Source organism: Ixodes scapularis, unplaced genomic scaffold (genome assembly GCF_016920785.2).
Source record: "Ixodes scapularis isolate PalLabHiFi unplaced genomic scaffold, ASM1692078v2 PGA_scaffold2__306_contigs__length_199485367, whole genome shotgun sequence".
In the NCBI taxonomy this organism is placed as follows: domain Eukaryota; kingdom Metazoa; phylum Arthropoda; class Arachnida; order Ixodida; family Ixodidae; genus Ixodes; species Ixodes scapularis.
In genome coordinates, this window is record NW_024609857.1 from 172,690,184 (window position 1) to 172,706,487 (window position 16,304).

Genomic DNA, 16,304 nt, shown 5'->3' on the forward strand with positions numbered 1-16,304 from the left:
ACCATTACGGGCCTTCGGCTTTCCTCTGAACACCCGACTGGGTCCCTATCGTTCCGTTGAACGCAGTGTCAAAAGTGCCGTCCAACGGCACTCTTGCAGAACGTGAAGTGCCGTCCGACGGCGGTTTACGTCCACATTCGAGTGCAGTCCTACAGAGCAAATGCTGTCCTCCAGTGAAGAATATCTTGCTGCCGACGACAATTTACTCATCGACCGAAATTACTATGGCCAGTTTCGCTGTACTTTTTTGTGCTAAATATGCTACTTATGTGTATATACTCAGATTCCATAAGACTTTCTTCATAACAAATAGTATCTGAAAACCAAAGAATGACATCCCCGACTTGTTTCTGGAACGTAACGGTTGAATGCCTGCCTAGTAATATGGTCTCACAAATACTTCGGTTAAATACCTGTGCCCTACAAAAAAGTTGCGTTTATGGTTTTTGTGTCTTGTAGAGGTTGCTGCCGCCACTGGAAAAGGAGAGATTACTCAATTTTATATCAAATCACAATCGCTACATTCGTGAGAGTGCCACTTGGGCAAACTTGAGCAGATCGCGCAGGCATAAACATACATGAGAAAGCATGCTGCTCACTCCTGTAGCGTTTGTCGCGCTCGCGCTTTATGTTAAAACGAGTCGGCGATCGGCTGATGGAGCCATGTCAGAATAAGCGTGACTTCTGACTGACATTTTCTGACGGCACTTCTAGGCGCGAGTGGAGTGCCGTCAGACGGCACTGTAGACACAACCTTCGTGGAAACTCGTTTCGTGCGTGGACAACTTTTTATGGACACGTTTTATCGACACGAACGTTGCATCGACACTCGTTACGCGAACTGCATGCTGTAGGGATATCTCGTCAGGCGTGTATCACTGGGATGACCCGCACACGGCGCTTGGCGGCGAGTCTCATGCAGCTTCTTATTAAAAAAAGCAAATCTTAGCTGTCGATGAAGCAATCTGTCGGTGAAAAATCGCGTGTCGATGAAACGCCGTTCGATGAACTGACTGCCACAGCTCCCGACTCTCCAGAGACAAATAATAGGAAACGAAAGTCTAAAACAAAACACGCAATTACAATACCATACTCTTCCAAGCCTCCAGCGCCGTAACCCATGTGTCCGTGCCTTCCATGCGCCGTGTTGTTCACATTCGTCTTCTTATAAATGTTGACATGAAGTTAAAACGCCTAGAAAAACATCAGCGATAACAAAACATACTCAACGAACAACACGCCGCCAGCACGCACAAAACTAGACTTGGATTGGCTTGGATCGGATCAGCGCCAATGCTGCCAGATGGTCCCACCAGAAAACTGACAAACGACTGGAAAGCCAAAATAGCCAAGTTTAAAAATAATGATTTTTTAAGGCGTTTATTGGCAATTTTTCTCACATATCAAAGTTACTAGAACTACTCAGTTGTAAATCTGCCATGGTACTTGCACCCTTTGTAGTGGGCGGTAGCTTGAGTCACCTAAAAAGAGAAACATTTCATTCCTACCTACAAAACATAACCGCAACCGAAACCGCCAACCGCTTAGGAACGAATTTTTTCAGTAACCGTAACCGGAACGAAACCGTTATTTGAAAATTATAAAAACAGTAACCGTAACCGTAACCGCAAATTATTTACCGGTAACCGGTTTTAACCGATATTAACCGAAAAATAAAAATATTAGTTTTTCTCAAGTCTGACCTGGAGGAGGGATCTTGAAATGTCATATAGCGAGTTCGTTTCACGGCACTCGTGCCCACGCGTGCCCACTCGCAGCGTGGAACGGGTTCGTTTCGGCCAGCACTCCACGAGTGGTTGCACTCTCCGAGTTCGTTTCAGCGCTGACACCCCACGCGTGCATGCACTCGCTGCACCGAGAAAATCGGGAGTGCGCCAAAATGCAATCCCGTCATGCCTCGCTCCGGCGGGGCCGGCGAGGAGCGGGAGCAGACGACGAGGATTCGTCTGCTACGATGTGTCGCGGGACCGAACGGAAAAAAAAAAGTAGATTTTCTGATAGAAATCCCGTCCCGCGGGCAACGAAATCAAACGCGAGCTTGAATTGTGAGCGTCTGCTATTTCACGAAAGAAGCAATTGACAACCCGTGATTTATTTGCAGCTTTTAAATCACTCTGTTGCCGTTCAAACGCTGAAATATACCTGTGTGTAAAGAAATGCTCAGGACAAACGCAACAGCGGCCCCCGAGATGTCTATCACCATCCGTGTGCGGGTGAAAAATTCAACATTTGCCGATAAAACTCCCCCAGCAGAAACCTCTGACTTCCCAATTAGCATCAGAGAAAGCTAAAGATGGTGAGTTTACCCGAGGATTGGGCAACATCATCATGTTTAACATTTACCTACGCAGCTAACTTGCCCCGTCGTATTTTGTTCGAGAAAGCTCCCGTTCTCGACGGCCTCGCCAAGGCTAATACCTAATTCACCTATAATGACGATCCAAATCGAAAGTCCCAGTTTTGCTGGATATTCCAACAGGCTAGTTTTAAGCCGTAGCCTTTCTGTGGTTCACGCATAATACCATGCTCAAACGGATCAAGCTTCTGCTCGGACAGCATCATCAGTTTTCTTCAGTGTAAACGGTTATAAGGATTGAAAGATCGCAACCAGCTGCTTTGTAGACAGCTGGTTGCGGAAATTTACGCCGTCTGTAACTATCTCTTCGGCAGCCGAGCTTCTTGAAGACATCGGAAGTATAAACTACAGGTTGCAGTTGCCAACGTTTGTAGATAAACGTTGGTAGCGACTGCAGTCGCGCATTACCACGCATCACTCGGAACAGAAAGGCGCTAGTTTCGGTTTGAAGTCGGTACCTTTTCTACAACATAGATGGCGGCAGCATCAGTCTTCTGCACGCGGTGCATTTGGCGAGTTCGTTTGAGTCCAGTTTTCCGTGCAACACTCTGTGAGTGCGATGCATTCTGGGAGAGAACTCGAACGGTGCCAGTGCGTGTGAAACGAACTCGCTAATAGTCATTTCACAGAGTTACTCTCAGCGAGTGGTGCATCTGGTGATACATTTCCGTTCAATATAACTTTAGGATTAAGAATAGTTGGTTGGAATAAGTGGTCGAGCTTATAATAAAAAAAAGTCTCTATTTCTAGATCTGCAACACTCCTACATCGCTACATGTAATCCGTATGTGTCGCCTTCAGGGTATTAACTAATAAGTTAGAATTCTCAGATGTCCATCCAACTTAGTTCTATCAAGACCACCGATGTTCCTGACAGGCAGTAGCCAGTATGAAGAAACGAGGTAACCCAGGTAACACGAAAACAGTAAAATACCATTATTTCCATGTTCGTCCCAAACGTTTGAGGAATGTTCTTAATGTCCGCCTGTATAAAGCTATTTGAACGTTTGGCAGAACATTCTTATAGCGTTTTGATAACATTATTTGAACACTTGGAAAACAATTCTGCAACATAAATATAATGTCTGGAAAACATTAACCTAACATTACTGTAAACATATTGTAATAACATTTGTAAAACAAACAAATCCTTTATGCAGCATTATTACAACAGAAATATAACGTTCACAAAACATTAAAAGAATGTTCTGGTAAATGTTATATTGACGTTCGTAAAACATGTTATTACCACACTAGCAAAATGTAAGCAAAATGTTCGGAGGAGCGTTCTGAACCAAATAATTCGGGGTTGTGTGGATATGTATACAGCGTGTAGTTGGTCAGCCATTTCAAAGATGCGACGAGTCACTCACTGTAGATGAGCAATTTAGCCAGTGCAGTATAACCGCTAGCCTAGGGTCTTTAACGCGCACCACGCCGTAATGGTACACGACCGCACGATGAGCATCGTACTTTAGGCTAGCGGTGGTACTGCACTGGTTAAATTGCTCATCTAGAGCAAGTGACTCGTCGCATCTTTGAAATGGCTGATCTACACGCTGTATACATATCCACCTTCCAGAGCGAAATGCAGGACACGGGGGGGGGGGGGGGGGGGGGGGTGCACCATGGCCGGGGGGAGGGAAGTGGCGGGAGGGGGGGGAGGAGGGAGGTGGGGATGATTAATGAGTAGGGTGTGTACTTTCCGGTGTTTATTTGTGAGAAAAATCGGCGGATGTTTTTCGGTGTTTATTTATTTTCAAAACACCGACGTATTTCGGTGGAACATCTCACGATGAGGCTAAAAACGGTGATTATCGGTGAAAAAAAAAAGCGATTGATCACAGACAGAGAGTTCCAATTTTATTCACATAGCTCATACACTTCTTCTCTAGGAAGCAACTATTTCTCACACTTGGTTATTATAGTAGAGGCAAGCATACTTTCATGCTTGCATCTACACGCAAGGAACGTGCTGCCGTCATGGCATCACGTTCCTTGCGGTTCGCAACCCGCAATTATGAAAACGCACGCTCCTGTACGACAGGGACGTCGGCAGTGTCTTCCAGGAACCACAGCAACCTCTGAATACATGGCTTGCACCGACATCATTTGGCCAGACACAATGTGGAAAAGGCACGTGAGAGCCTACCCTCCACTGTGTTAATTTTTCCACAAAAAAGGGACATGGGAAACACAATAGGGGAAAGGCGTATGAGAGCTTAGCTTCCACTGCGTTCACCAGACGCTTTTGACCCCCAGAAAGGAGGGCGGACTGGCGCCACCTGAAAGCCATGTATAAACACTGGAAGAATGCAGGATCCACGAGATAACACGTTTGACGAACCTCTACGGGGAAAGGGCTTCGCTAGGTCGGAAAATAGCAACGACCGATGTTTTTCGGTTTTAACCAGGGCGAAAATATCCAACCACCGGTGTTTTTCGGTTTTAACCGATTTTATATTTTCGTCACCGACGGATGTTTATCGGTGTTTTTCGGTTAAAACCGGAAAATGCACACCCTATTTATGAGCAAGCACACCATGGACCGAGACTCTGTTCACGCATTTAATTGCAGCAATTAGGCTAAAATAATTTTCACCCTTAGTGATATATTTGTTTTATGCCAAATATGTTATTAAATGTGTCGAAGTTGAAAGCATACAAATCAACTGCAGCAGAACTCAATGCATTACGCAACCTGCATCCTACGCAAAGTTTTTAACATTATGTTCTTTTTCGACCGTCGTGAGTGCAGGCTTTTTGCCTCATGTAACTGTCTAAAAAAAAATCCACAGCAAAGATTTGAAAATAATTACAATATTTGATACTTAAACTTTTGGCGAGCAATTTTTCTTACAATTTTTTGCCGCCAAGAGGAAAAGCACAAAAGAGTATGCGCGTCGGTCCTCCTGCAAGTACGGCAGTTGCTTCCCGCAATTCTTGAACAGAAAATGGCGTACCCATGCGATTCACAGGATTACCAGCGACCTCCGCGCTTCCCGTGCCCCGTTGTTCGGCAACAGCTTGAGTTGCAAAATGAATTTCACGACAGTATGAAATGCCGGACATTTTGAAGATGTGGGAATTTCTTGCGGGACGCGGGACACGAGCCCTTAAAGGGATACTTCAACGAAATTTGAAATATTCCGTCGTGTTCAAAAATAGGTTGAATATGATCCACAATATCCGTAAATGACAATCGCACGTTTGTGTTTTGATCCTGGCGGCTGAATTTTTCGTTATTCGCGTCTCCAGCTCGACGCTCGCCCTCCCGCGGCGGAAACGGGAAGCGCTCTAGTGAGGGTCCCCCGACTCTCCTGCTCAGCGGGCATGGCGGAACTGCTCGCGATCATGGCTCGCGAAATGTCGTTTCCGAATGTAAACAAGACTCTTCACTGTCCCAACGTAGTGCTGCAGCCGGTATGGGATTGTACCTTACTGGAGAGTTTTAGTATTGCGCATAGAAGCAAACGCAAGCGGTATGCCTTTGCGTTAGAGTTCCGTGCCCCACGTTGTGCCTGCGCCCCATCGTCATGCGCCATCCAAGACCGCAGTTTCGGGCTCCGCGCACGCGCAGTGTAGAACACGTAAAACTAACGCAAACACACAGGGCTTGAGTTCGCTCGTATACGCAATATTAAAACTCACAACTGTTTCACCGGCTTCCAACGCGAACGAAACGTGCTGCAGTGACCAGACGTGCAAGCATGTAGGCGTTCCTTCGAACTGGAAAGGTTGAGATTGGCAAAACGACGGCGAGCAAATACAAAAGTAAATAAATGTTATGAAAAAACTAATAATTAAAAAAAAGTTTTTTTTTTCATTTTTTTTATTTTAATTTTTTTGGGGGGAACATTTGCTTTGGAAGGTTATTGGCGGCGACTTTGGGCGTTTCGCCGGTTGTCAAAAGTCGCGACTTTGAGCACAATATACTTCATTCACAATTAATGTAATTTTACATGGATTTCACAGATTCGCTAAAATGTTTTCATTGATTTTAGACTATTTTTTTATTGGTAATTAAAATGCAGCAACTGAAACCAGTGATGATAATTAGCACAGTTTTTGTTGTCATATTTCCTCGCGCGTTTAAAATTAGATAACAAGCAACAAAAATATATTAGAACTTGAAGAATTACTTATTCAAATATGTGACTTTTAATATTATTATTATTAATTCAAATCGCGGCAAAGTATGCCTCGAATTAACGCCAAGATCGCGAGAATACGCTATCTAACAATAATAGTCTTTCCAGAAAGGTATAATTCTGTTTTCTTTTTAGCATATGAAAAACTCTGACATAGTTATCAAGATAGACAAACAGTCAAACAATGGATGTAATATGAAGTCCTACGTACACGTCACGCGGTGCTATAAACACACACACACACACTTCAGCTGTCTGACTCGGATTCCGTCTTTGGGTTGTTGCAGTGAGAGCAGCGTTTATTAGTTTATACGTTTCGTGGGCATATTATAAAAATTAGAATTATTTTCTTATTCTTGTGCTGGAATAATTGTCATTATTTCCCATGACAATTATCTGAGCGAGAGAAAGGCTGCGAGAACGCACAGATAGCAGCACTCATTTTTCCGCAACTACAAATATCACCCTGGATCGAACAATATGTCACAAAATAAAGTTTCCGCGAACAACTTTTCTAAGTAAATAATTGCGATGTGAGACACATCTTGAGTCGTGAAATAATTCGAAATTAAGGCCTATATCGAGAAATTAAATCCAAAATAGAGGTAAGTTTCGGTTTCGCTCCAGAATTAAAACGCGCATCCTTCCGTAAATAATACGCTAAACACCGTTCTTGTTTTCAGGTTAAAGGGGTAACCTGCAGCTTCCTCGTATTACCAGAAATAATTTATGTCGCTCAGTGAAGCCAGCATACTAGACGGGCTCAACAGCGGCACGCATCTCTGACCCTCACTAAACCCGCCATCTTGGAAAATGAGTGGCGCCACCTATAGTTAGTTGGAGTCGCGGATAAACGGCCCACTCTGGCAATCGCTCGGAGAAGGCCCAGCTTAGAGCACGTGACATCCAACGCAATCGTGACGTAGGTCGTCTCAAGACGAGCAAAGCTACGGCGAAGCTGACGTCGAGAAGATGGCCTAGTCGTTCCAGCCACTGAAGCGGCTGCTTTTGTACGAATTTTGAGTGACGGGTTAATCTTCTATAATCTTCTAGGGGGACAATAGCGACTTCTGCGACACACAAAAGGGATTCTCGGGAAGAGGGGAGTTCCTCCTTCCCCCCTTCTCTCGTCGTGGCCGGAGACGAGACAACCTCCGTCACAAGCTGCCAAGGTTCCTAGACGAGCATTACAAACGAGGCGTTAGCGACATCCACCAGGTGCTCTTTGCTAATCGTTTAATTCGTTTTAAAATTCCTTTTCGAGACTTTTTTAACAAGATATTGGTATGTTCCATGTGATATTGCTCTTTTGAACACATATAGACCAAAAAATGAGCGCCGAAATTTCGTTATAGTATCCCTTTAAAGAGGCCCTGCAATCATATTTAAGCGTCTACCTTTTTTGCGGTTTCCACGTCTCTTGGGGTTCGGGCAAGCCAGCGGGCACGGAGAGAGCAACTAAATATCAGTGCATCATATTTTAACCAGACGACGCGGAAACCTCTTCCACCGACGTGGGCGACCCGCGGTACCAAAAGCGCGCGAAATGTGACGTCTTTGGTGGTCCTGGGCTTACTACTGGTCAGAGCCGCTAAAAGCTTCTTTTTAGTCGAAATACAAAATATAAGTGGGTGAACGGTTTCAATTATTTATAAAAGTAGTTTTTGTTCAGTATTCTAGATCAGAAAAGAAACAAATGCAGTTTATAAAGTACGCAAACAAGAAATGACCGGTCGACATACCCGCCACCAAGCGGTGGAAAAGGCGGCGCATACTAGAAAGGAGTAGTGGGATCAGGCGCCGACACGGCAAGGTCCCGGATGTACGCGGCGGCGTTGCGGTCGTTTACGGACTAGAGGATCCGACCGGCTCCGAACGTTCCGAAGGCCTTCAGCGAGCAGCTTTGTTATGCGCTTTGGCCGTTTCGCGGTACAGCAGCGCGAAGTGGCTCCTATTCTGAACTAATCTTTACCTCGTGCTTGCTGTCGTTTGTGGCCAATAAAGTGTCATGCCGAATTAGTGTTTAATTGCGCAGCAAATGCAATGAGAGCCGCTCTGGCTGCTCATCTCTGTTACGTCACGGTGCGGTGGTGGCGCGTCAGTCGCACTTCCGCGGTCTCGGGCTGTGGGCAGAAGTCCCCATGCCAGACGTGTATTTCTGCGTTGTTTTGAAAGGAACCAGACAAAAACCTGCCTTCTTGTCAAAACGCCGCGACTGGGGCCGTACCAAAAGTGTCGAGAAAGGTTTGAAGGTCAGTTTTCACGTGCTCAGTTTGTCCGAGGATATGTGCCGTGAAAAGGGAAAAGCAGACGCCGTCGGACAACGATTGCTTGGGTGGGAAGCACTTCGGGTTGAATTCACGGATACTTGTGGTCATCCGATTTATTTGTTTTGTTCCAACATGAACGCCAGAAAACCGTCAATTTGTGCGGACCACCTGCGGACTACGTTCAGTGCGCCTTCAAGTTCAAACGGCCGCCTGATCGTTCGAACTGTCGTCTGCTCTTTCAAACGTTTCTGCTTGTCGTCTGCTTTCTTAGATGACGCCGGCCCGTAGACCAAGTCTTGGCTCGGTACTTGCGATAAGAAGTAAGTGCAGGCCTCAAAAGACTTAAATTTGAAGGTTGGTAAACAGGCTCGGTGTAAACAGTAGATACAAAAAGATGTTGATCATTGTTACCAGTGACCATCACCGCCTTGTTAACCCTAATTCACTTGGTCCGATTCTGCTTGCGATTTTCAGCATCGACGTCGACTACCTCAGCTACAGTTCACGCTTTTGCAGCCCGAGCGGCGTCGCGACTGAAAATTGCAAGCGAAATCGCATCATGCGAATCAGGCTGTAGCGTACATACTGCGGCGTCCACGCGGAATGAAGCGCCACATGTCACATTATTCACGCGAAGTTTTGCGGTGTAACGAGCCTCGGTAATTTCGCTGACGCCGCTCAAGTAGTCAGACATCGCCAGGAAGACGTAGAATCAACAATTCGTACGCGAAAAAGGGCAGGGGGACTCACACCGACGCCGACTAGAGCACTATATAGCTCCTACGGAGCAGAGTAGCGCAATCCTTTGAACCCCGTGTTTTGCCGACAACATGGCCGACAGAGCGGCTCGGCGCGAGTCACGTGGTACTCACGGTTCCAGGAGGCGGCCCGCCCTATGGGAGAATACATGGAGATCGACATAACACGGCTGATTGAAAAACTAACGGCGAGTTCACATTTTTCAAAACTAGCCTGTCGTGAAGTTAGTAAAGCGCTAAACACTATATCAAAGTTCAGTGGCGTACCAACTTGTTTTTGAGTGGGGGGGCAAACCAGACCCTCTCTCCCCCCCCCCCCCCCCCCCCCCCAAATCGAAAATTCGGCGCAACTTTTGTCCAACTTTTCTAAAGATTTGGCAATGATTCGGCAAAATTACAACGTTACCAGACTTAACATTGATATTTTGTTTTTTCTCACGAAAAAAATTTTGCTTCTTCTTAAAATAAATACAACTTGTAGTGCCTATTGAAAGAGTTATGACTAAATAAGGTGATATTCTAGAAGATAATTGTATCAATGTCGCTTTGTGTGTTTACTTGTAATTTTGGTGTATGCTTCCAGAAAGTGGCGTGACAACGAGGTTGGGTAGTAGCCGGCACAGTCACGAATCACACTACGAGAGCTTTGATTTTGAGGCTTCATCAGCGCACGCCTGCAAGTGTGTTTACATTGTTAAAATAAAGGCAATCACTGCGTTCTTACTTTCTCTGGTAGTCGCCGTTTCGTGCGCGAAAACGGATGCAACGGTTGCTGAGCCTTCACCAGAAGAGATAACAATATTGTAAATATGCATGTTTTTCGATTTGAGTCACTTGACGTCAGCTTTGCACGAAAGTGCGCGTTCCATATTCGCAACGTGCCGTTTTTAACCTTTAAAATTCCGGTTTCTGGTGTTCGGACGCACACGGACGTTTAGGAAGATGGGGAGAGTTAGGAATGGTCGGATGTGCAACGTCGACCATGATAGTTCTGTGTTTAACGAATATTTTTCATCAGTGTTTACTAACGAGTGCTTGGACTCCGTCCCCACTCTCCCAGAAGAGCTTTACGAGCGCATGCATCCTATTAACGTGAACTCCGCCGGTATTATAACATTGATTGATAAACTAAAACTTACTTCGTCCGCTGGAACCGATAACATCAACTCTAAAATTAAAAAAAAACACCAGTGTTATTTCGAGTGAGTATTTAAAACTTATCTTTATTCAGTCCTTATCTCAAAATGCCTTCCATCTGACCAAAAGGTGGGAAGGGTAATTCCCAGTCTTTAAACAGGGCAGCCCCTCTTCCGCATCTAATTATCGCCCTAATTCATTGACTTCAATTTCTTGCAAACTACTTGAGCATATCCTCTACTCCAATATCATGAGGCACCTATCATCCCATTTCTTTTCTTTAAACAGCAGCACGGTTTTCAAAAAGGTACACTCTCCGGCAATATGAAAGACCCACTGGGAGCGCGTGGCCGAGGCGGTGGCTGGCGGGGGCGCTGCGAGCCCTCCGGGCAATTCCATTCTGCTTCGAGGGGAGGACGCTCACTCGGGCTCAGATAAAGCGAAACGCGCTTATCAGTTTGTGCCGAGTGCCGAATGAGCGTCCTCCCCTCGAAGCAGAATGGAACTGCCCGGAGCGCTCGCAGCGCCCCCACCAGCCACCGCCTCGGCCACGCGCTCCCAGTGGGTCTTTCATATCGCCGGAGACTGTAGTTTCCTGCGAAACACAACTCTGCGACTTCATCCATGACTTGCACACTAACCTTGAACCTTGAACCTTGAAATAAAAAAACTGACGCAGTTTTTTTTTTTTTTTTTTTCCAAAGCGTTCGGCCGTGTTTTTTATCAACGCCTTCTTTCTAAGCTATCATCTTTTTGCCTCGACCAAATAAGTTATAACCGTTTGCATAGATTCGTGACTTTCTTTTTTCCCGTGTACAGGTCACGTCCATGATGATCATGAATCTTCCTTAATAAATGTATCTCCTGGTGTTCCCCTGGGGTTCGTACTTGGGCCCTTACTCTTTTTAATATTTATTAATGACATCCTCATTGGGATTTCTTCAAAAAACCGCTTTTTCGCCGACGACTGCGTCATCCATAACAAAGTAACTTGTGTGCAAAATAATAACCAGCTTCAGGAAGATCTAGAGAAAATTAACAATTGGTGCAAAGAGTGGATTATGTCATTAAACAAGTATAAACGCAAACTAATCCACTTCACCAAGAAAAAAAACAAACACTGTCATTTAATTACTTCTTGTACTCCGATCTGATTGAGACCGCTACTGTGTATAAATACCTTGGTGTAAGACTAACATCTGACCTTCCCTAAAATAACCACATTGAAGTCATTACTGCCGATTCATCTGGAACTCTTGGACTAAGCAGACGTAACTTAAAAAGGGCTCCACCCTTTGTTCGTAAGCTAACCTTGGACACGTACGTCAGACCAAAAATAGAATATGCTTCAACCATCTGGAATACCCATCGACTGTACCTCATCAATACCCTGTAGAGGCAGTTCAGAACAGAGCTGCTCGCTTCATTTCATCCACTTATGACTTTTTTTTTCAGTGTCTCAGCGCTAAAAACTGAACTAACCATGTCCTCTTTGCAGCTTCGCAGAAAAGTCTCTCAGCTGTGCTTTATTCACAAAATCTACTACCACATTCCCGACCTCAAAACCACTTTGTTATTACCCCCCGACCGAACATCTTCTCGCCTCAACAACGTCTGCACCATCAAGCACATTTCTGACTCTACTAACGCTTTCAATTGGTCATTCCTTTCTCAAGCCATCAGCCACTGGAACAGTCCCCCATCCTCCATTGTCACCATCTTGGACCCTGCTGATTGCTCCTCTGCAGTAAAACTACACCTTTCTTGGCCCATGTGATGGTGTGCGGGGCTAGGCAGATAGGTGAAAACCCTTACGCAGAGCGCCTGCCGGGCCAGACTTGTACGTAGTTCAACTACTTTACTCAAGTTACTGTAGTTTAACTACTTTTCTGGGTAGTTTAAATTAATTACATTTAATTTTTAATTTTTAATTTTAATTTTTTAATTTTAATTTTTAATTTTAATTAAATTTTTAATTTTAATTTTTTAATTACATTTATATTCTAGTAATTCGTAGTTTACTTTAACTACTTTTCCGAGTGACTTCCACTCAAATTACAAATTACTTTCTAATTTTAGTGGTTGTTTTGCCTATCAACACAGAAAAGATGTCGGAAGGTCAGCTGATATTTGCAGAGGGGGAAGCATGCGGAGTAGAAAAGGGGGGGATGGGAAGGAAGAAAGTGATTTAGATAGTCCAAAAAACCCCAAAATTTTAACGAGCCCCCCCACTGCAACAACACTGCTACGAGGCGCGGGGAGCGAACAGACACGACGCAAGAGAGGTCGAGTAACTGTGGGATTAGCTCCGAATAGTGGCGTTTCTTTGTATTCCGAAGCTCAAGGAGACTTGCCGCATTTGAAGAAAGGGCTTGTCCCCGCTTCTCTCCAATGTAGGAATTCTTGCCCACTACAGGAGGTGCACACACTGCTCCTTTTACGGTGCAGGCGATAGAACCCCTAACAACGACGCTCACGCCGGATGGGCTGCTCGTGTATCACTCGAAGCGCGTTAACCCACCCCCGCGCCTGCGTTCACGCCGCTTCGCGGTGACGGTGTGCGGCTGCTAATTACAAATCTATTAACCCACCTAGCCCCCCCACCCCCCGTACACGCCGCTTTGCGGCGTCCGGTCGGCAACCCAAGCCCCGCTGCCCCCCATGCACTTCCGTAAATAGAGTCGATACGATTTAGTTTAGCGATGTTTCGTCAACAACATTCGTTTTTTTAGTGTTAATGGTAAAAAAGAAATGTAAATATCGCCAAATGCCTCGACAAAACAAAATGTTCGAGAAAAAAAATAAAAAGAAGTAAGCCGGCCCACACCATAAATAGAACCGGGGTCTGACACGTATGAGGCAGACATCTCACCACTAACTTACGCTACCTCTTCGGAAACTCGCATTGCATCCGCTGCCTATGTTGCCGGCGGCAGCGCCTATCTCCAAGCAAGCAAGCAAAACTTTATTTTGTGTAAGGGCCTACGTCCTGGTCTGGACGGCCCGTCCGGCCCATGTCTCGCGGATGGATTCCGTTAGGTTACCGTGTAGCCTTGTTCGTGGGGCAAGGTTCCACAAACCAGCCAATCCGGCGTGCGTGAGCACCGTTGCTAGGGTTTGTATCGCCTGCGCGTTAAAAATATGCCCGCGCGGGTCGGGGGGCAGTGCCCTTGGTATTCCTTGGGCGCCGCCGGCCTGTGTCTGCTCTGCCCAGTGGCGGCCGTTTCAGGGGGGGCAAAACGCATGCCTTGCCCCCCCACTCTGAGAACTGGGGGGGCAAGTGCCCCCCTTGCCCCCCCGGTTGGTACGCCCATGTCAAAGTTTTAATAATATCGGATGCGTGTGCAAATTCTGAGAAGGCAATTTCCAAGGCAATGGCGTTTGAAGCAGACGATTTTTGCTCGCAGCGGAGATTAGCTTTTCGGGTTGGCCGGAGCGGGTCACGTGAATGGTGTGACGTCGCCGTGTCGTCTGCTGCATGATGCCGCTCAGGCAATTTTTAAAAAAAAAGTTACGTCCTTGTATGGCACAAAACTTATCGCATATTATTCTAAAATGTTTCATTATTATGTCAAAAATGATCTCCATTCCGCACATCCCCACAAAACTGAAGAAACAACGATTTTCTCACGTTCTCCATGCATTTCTGACCGCAGTTGGAACCTCCGGGCGTTCGCCGCTAGCCGCCGAGAGACGGCGTTCTAGATTGCGCTACTCTGCTCCGAAGGAGCTATATAGTGCTCTAAAGCCGACAACATCGCGTTCCAATGGTTTGTTTATGGGCGAGGGCGAGCTTCTTGCCCACACCCCCATCGCGCATGCGCGGCGCCGGTGGCGTCCGCTAGGGGCGCTCCGGTTTGTTTGTAAACATGAGTTGGTGTATAGGCAGCCGGCAATGGCCAGGCGGCACCACGAGAGTACTGCATTCAGCGCCACAAGCGGAGGCGTCTCTGTTACTGGGGCGGCCAGTTTACCCGTCGGGCCGTTGCGAGCGGCGGCGACCCCGATTTCAGCAGTCCCCGTGTGCACCTGCGTGCCATGTCCCTGGCTCTTTTATGCGTCTTTTTAAAACCATCGGGAGCCTTGATAGGTCCCAGTGTTGAGAGAATATTCTAGAGTCGTCATTTGGACACCAGTTTTAGTTGTCTTCACTACTTGTGGCCGCCCGATCGGTCTGTGCTTCGCTCGGGAAGTGACACAACACAACGAAAAGGCAGCGCATGGGTTTATTGTACATCCCGGTTGTCCGGCTTCGAAAGCCGGCAGTCCGGACCCGCCGGCCCTATTTGTCGCCTTTCGTTCAGAGATTATAGTCGGAGCCCATGTCCAGGCCCGCGGATCGCCCTTCCCACGCCAGTGCTGCGTAGGCTATCTGTTCCGGGCTATCACAGCCAGAGTCTCGCTGCGGAACCACTCCGGGATCGGCATGGACTTGGCCAGTATGGTCAGGGTTCGCCGCTTCCGCCGGTCCTGATCCGAACTTCGATGGTGGAATGCTCCCGGGAATCGCCATGGGCCAGACAAGCCAGAACGGCTCTATCGTTCCTGCCCGCAGTGATGTGATTGGCCTAACCCATTTTGGCGCACGTTTCGGAGCAACCAAAACAGTGTTTTGGAGCAGCAAATGTGGCCTTTGGAGCAACCAAAACAGTGTTTTGGAGCAGCAAAAGCGGCTTTTGGAGCAGCCAAGACAGTGTTTCCGAGCAGCAAAAGTGGATTTTGGAGCAGATATTCTTAGGACAATAAAAATATTTGTTTCAAGTGCTTTACAAACGAAGGGCACTTTGTGTTGTGTTGTGTTCCGATGTGACGTGTTGTGGCGGAACTCACTGCTTCTGTTTTTACTGCTCAGACATCCCACAAGTGTACAGTGCTGTAGGCATTGCCAAGCTATTTCGAAAAACCACTTGCCACCGTTTTACCCGTTCCCGACGCGCCAGAATTTCGTCAAAAGTAAGAAAACGTAAAACAATGAATTGCAAGCGTCCCAGTTGGTGCCTCAGTCACGCAATCACGTTCGCATGCGCGTGAGGCCAACTTCGGCAGGCTTGCTGTTGGGCATGCTTCGTCGGGCGAACGCAGACAGTACCCAGACAACACACAAAATCCCTGGGATGTCCCAAAAAAGTCCCTATGTGGTCTTCACGTCCCATATCCCATTGCAGTTATCCCTAGGATATATCTGGGACAACATAATGTGGACAATCCTGAAATCTACCTCAACGGGACGATTGGGGGATGAGACTGACTTTTTATTTTCTTTACCGGTAGGTATACTTTGAAAAGGCATCTTGATATAGAAATTAACTTTGACACAAAAGAAGCCATCTTAGACCTTATTTTGCCAGAGTTTGGCGACGCGTTCGAAGCTCATCCAGGCTCATCGAGATCGAAATTGGTCTTGGACGACTGAATCCAGGGTTCTGCAGCACGATCGTTTTCGCTCCACGCGCATCCGAGCTGAGACGCGCCGACCAACGTTGCGCCGACGCACCGCTCTTGGAAAGGGGGGAGGAGAATTATCCTTCCCTCTCCCTCCCACGCTCTCCTCCCCGTTCCTCAAAAGAAAAAGAAAGTAAAGGGGCGACAAGACCCTGCAACGATATAAAGA

General features: G+C 46.6%; 1 long non-coding RNA gene across 2 annotated transcripts in view; it reads right to left on the minus strand.

Moving 5' to 3' along the window:
• The window catches only part of LOC121836846, a 100,168-nt gene that overhangs the window by 67,799 nt on the left and 16,065 nt on the right, over nucleotides 1-16,304 (minus strand). Inside the window, exon 1 of one of the 2 annotated variants that reach the window (XR_006078037.1) lies at nucleotides 1,089-1,242. The exons of the other annotated variant lie outside the window; for it this stretch is intronic. This is a non-coding gene — a long non-coding RNA (uncharacterized LOC121836846). Of the gene's footprint in view, nucleotides 1-1,088; nucleotides 1,243-16,304 lie in introns of those variants that run through there. 2 annotated transcript variants of the gene reach the window in all.